The sequence below is a fragment of the Cucumis melo genome, chromosome 4 (assembly GCF_025177605.1).
Source record: "Cucumis melo cultivar AY chromosome 4, USDA_Cmelo_AY_1.0, whole genome shotgun sequence".
Classification (NCBI taxonomy): domain Eukaryota; kingdom Viridiplantae; phylum Streptophyta; class Magnoliopsida; order Cucurbitales; family Cucurbitaceae; genus Cucumis; species Cucumis melo.
The window spans coordinates 15,662,018-15,666,658 of NC_066860.1; the positions used below are offsets into that span (position 1 = coordinate 15,662,018).

The window sequence follows — 4,641 nt, forward strand, 5'->3', positions numbered from 1 at the left end:
TTAAAGAAAAGATAGTTGTATTTTGGAGAAAGGATATTTATTAAAGGAGAAAAAGTAAAATAATTATATTTTGGGAAAATATAATTATTTGTAAAAGGATAATTAATTACTTTGGAGAAGATAAATAATAATTAATTATTGTGGAAGATAATTAATTATTTTGGAGAAAGATAAATAATAATTAATTATTGTAGAAGATAATTAATTATTTTGGAGGAAGATAAATAATAATTAATTATTGTGGAAAATAATTAATTATTCTGTAGAAAGATAAATCTTCTTGATTATGGAGTGGAGTTGCTATGGTTGGGTTAAGATAATTCACGTTGAAAGTTATATATATATAATTATTATGTTAAAGGAAAGGATAATTATATTTGTTAAAATATAATTATTTAAGGAAAAGGTAATTGTATTTTGGAGAAAAGATATTTGGTAAGGGAGAAAAAGTAAAATAATTATATTTTGGGAAAATATAATTATTTGTAAAAGGATAATTATTTTGGAGAAAGATAAATAATAATTAATTATTGAGGAAGATAATTAATAATTATTTTGGAGAAAGATAAATAATAATTAATTATTGTGGAAGATAATTAATAATTATTTTTGGAGAAAGATAAATAATAATTAATTATTGTGGAAGATAATTAATTATTTTTGGAGAAGATAAATAATAATTAATTATTGTGGAAGATAATTAATTATTTTGGGAGAAAGGAAAATAATAATTAATTATTGTGGATGATAATTAATTATTCTGTAGCAAGATAAATATTGTTTATGGAGTGAAGTTGTTATGGTTGAGTTAAGATAATTCATTTTGGAAGTTATAAGTGATTTATTAGAAAAGATTTGATTGATTAAATTAATTGAGGACTTGAGTTAATTTGAGATTTTGGAGGGAAAAGTTAGTTTTGGTGGAATTGTAATTAATTGACTATATATATATATGGATATATATATTTAATTAATAATTTGGAAAAGTGTAGTTAATTATATTATGGAATATAATTATATTTATTTGGAAAAGAAAATAATTCATGAAGAGAGAGATGATTGATTTTGATTGGACGAAAAAGATATATATTTATAAGAGAGAATAATGGTTTAAATAAATATATATTTATTGTAGATTTTGGTGAGAGAAAAATAATAATAATAAAGAAGTATTATTATTATTACTAATGGTTATAAATGCCTAAGATTAAGGCATTGATTTATGAAAGATAATGGGAATAAAGATATATGTATATTTTTTGGTATTATATATATATATATATATATATATCCTAAAAGGAAAAGGAAATAATAATAATAATAATTATTATTGTTATTATTTGGGTCTATAAATAGCATTGGAATGCTTAAGATGGAATTAAAGGAAAAAGAAAAAGGTTCTTTATCTTCTTCTCTAAGATAACCCTCTGCTGTCGCCGCCTCAGTTAAAGTTAAGATTGGTCTCTTTAGAAACTTGATGATTTAAAGTGATGAATTAAGAGGATTTTTCGACCTCCATTTGAGTAACCTTGGTAAGCAAATAAAATTAAATTAATATTTTATTAATTTAATTTTGGATCTATTTGGGTTTTCTGTAAAAGGTTCAATTGGCTAAACTTTTTAAGATTTAAATCTTGGATTTTTCCCAATCAAGGTTGAATTGGTTTCAACCCCAATTTTTAGAAAGTTAATTAATTTGGGAGGATTTTTGGATGTTAGCCAATTGCTAATTTCATTAATTAAGATACTAAGTGTTCCTTTTATGATTAGGATCAAGTTAATTGGAGAATTTTACTATCAACTAGGGAGTACCTTTGTTTGGCTAAAATCTCCAGGTAAGAGATTCTCCTACTAGACCTTCGAACTGAATTCAAGAGACCGCATGTAATTATGATTATGCATTGATGGTAGCTAAGATGCATAATTTGAGGATAATGATTATACTGAGATTATGATGATAGTTGATGTTGATGATGATGACTGAGATTATTATGTTGATGATTGATGATGATGACTGATGTTATGTTAATGACCGGTAGTATGTTGTTGATGACTGTTGATGATTGTTAATGCATGATATATTAATCACATGATTAAGGACGTTAAGATTAATACTCATGCCATGTTATGATGTTATGTTATGCTACATGCTATGGATAGGGTGTTCTGTTAACTTTGTCTATTAGAGTCGTACCTGCATGGGTGTCCTTCGGGATCACCACCTATTTAGGACTGAGTGGTCCGACGGGACGCCAGTCTAGCATGGATAAAGATATGATTCGAGTGATTCGACGGGGTCCTCGCATCCCGATTGTCTTAGTGTTACCCCCGGGTTCACTACAGACCAGCATGTCCTAGGTGCTCCCCCGGGACACCGAAGACCAGATTTTCGTTCCTACGGGAGCGCATGTTGCACGTGTTCGGGAACGTGCCAGAGATTGGGTACCATTTTCAGGACTCTAATGGGAAGTTAACAGACACCTAGCGGGACTAGTAGTAGGTCCCTTACTGAGTATATGTTTATACTCACTCTTTCTATGTTTAACATTTCAGGCGAAGGTAAAGGTAGACGAAAGCTGGCGAGCGACAGAGAAGGATCCGTGACATGCCATATGGGGACTCAGTTTTGCTTCCGCGTTTATGTTTCAATGTTTTCATATTCCGTTTTTAATGAAAATTTAGTCTTCCCTCGTTTCAAAAAGGTGTCTCTTGTCATTGTTTCTTTTTAGTAACGACCTCAGCTTAGTATAAAGAGTTGGGTCGTTACAGTTGGTATCAGAGCGTCAGCTTTTAGGTTCTGTAGACTAACTTACGATGTGAGTCTCTGATTTTGTCTCTATATATGGCTATTACGGTCCTTCGTCACTCGCCAGGTATGTATTTTATGATACATGATTATGAATATGCACGTGACCTTGCCTGTATTAAACTAGAACTGCATGAATGTTATGATTTATTGGTGATGGCTTTGGTGGTAAAGTTTTAAGAAAAATGTTGGCACGTAAAGATGCTCAAAGGGGTGATTGAGTAGGCAAAAGAGTTGGACGTGTTCAGCGTGATGAACTGTTTTGTGACTGGATATCTAAGAAATAAGTTATGTTGGTGGTTTTAAAGGGAACTAAAGGCATGGTTAAGTTCAAGTATAACAAACACATTTGACGGTGTTTAGAATTGAGTTGCTGGAGGAGGAACAAAGCAAACTTTAGTGCATAGTTATTTTGGTGAGACTTCAAGAAACTGTTTTTGAGTTTACCATGAAGGATAAGTTACAGCTAGTTTAAAGTACAAGTGATGAATTAACGAACTCCTTTAGAATAACTAGCTAAGTTGATGTCATTAAAGAAAGTCAATAGTTGGACATGAGTTTGAACTTTATCAAACAAGAAAAGAGAAATTAGTGAGTTATAAAGATTGCTAAATGGTGGAGAATGCCTTACTAAGGGTGGAAGTCCGAAGTTGGAAAATAGAATGTAGTTTTTGAAGAGTTGTGAATTAAGTTTTACTTGGATAAGTGTAAAGAGAAGAAAAGTATTTGAGAAAAGTAATATTTTGTCAAGTAAGGTAGAGCATTGCGCAACATGAGTGTTGCACTTAAGAAAATTTTATGGCAGAGTTACCAAGTTGAGAAGGCTACTTAGGAACAAGAGTATGACAAGGGAGCTCGATACTCGAAATTGTTCGAGGACTAAAACTTTCGAGGACGAAAGTTTCTTAGCGAGGGAAGATTGTAACACCCAATAAATTTAAGGAACTTATTATGGGTATTACATTAAGTGGACTTCAAAGTTAAGGAATATATTCGGTTGTTTTGTGTTGGATTAATTAAATATATATACATGGGTGTGTATATTTAATTAAAGATTTTGGAATTCGGTAGAATTTGTTATTAATTAAGACGTGAGAGCCAAGTATCCCAAGTTGTTCAAAGATTAGAACTTTCGAGGACGAAAGTTGTTAAAGGAGGGAAGATTGTAACGCCCCAAAAATTTAGATAATTTTGGAGTCAGTTATCTTAATTTTGTTTATCTAGATTTAATTTATTGGGCGTTATTTTGAATCCATTTAATGAGAATTATTTGATTTAAGTGGGAATTAAAATTAATTAAATATTTCTTGGATGAATATTTAATTAATTAGAGGTTTTGACACGTGGTGTTTGTTGAGTTTTTATTAAATGGTAGGTTAAGAGGATTAAGTAAAGTTGTGGATTTTAGTGTTGTTGAAGTTGAATTTAATTAAATAATTATGGACGTTATTTAATTAAACCGTAGGGTGGAAAGTTTGTTGGAGATTTGATAATTATATGTATACGTGGAAATATATATATAATTATTATGTTAAAGGAAAAGATAATTATATTTGTTGAAATATAATTATTTAAGGAAAAGATAGTTGTATTTTGGAGAAAGGATATTTATTAAAGGAGAAAAAGTAAAATAATTATATTTTGGGAAAATATAATTATTTGTAAAAGGATAATTAATTACTTTGGAGAAGATAAATAATAATTAATTATTGTGGAAGATAATTAATTATTTTGGAGAAAGATAAATAATAATTAATTATTGTAGAAGATAATTAATTATTTTGGAGGAAGATAAATAATAATTAATTATTGTGGAAAATAATTAATTATTCTGT

The 4,641-nt window shown here is 29.2% G+C and overlaps 1 long non-coding RNA gene across 1 annotated transcript; it reads left to right on the forward strand.

The window, feature by feature from the left end:
• The first annotated feature begins 1,473 nt into the window (after positions 1–1,473).
• On the forward strand, positions 1,474–2,692 carry LOC127149127 (uncharacterized). The gene is made up of 3 exons (XR_007820529.1): positions 1,474–1,532; positions 1,771–1,835; positions 2,554–2,692. It is a non-coding gene; the product is annotated as an uncharacterized LOC127149127 (long non-coding RNA).
• The last annotated feature ends 1,949 nt before the right edge of the window (positions 2,693–4,641 follow it).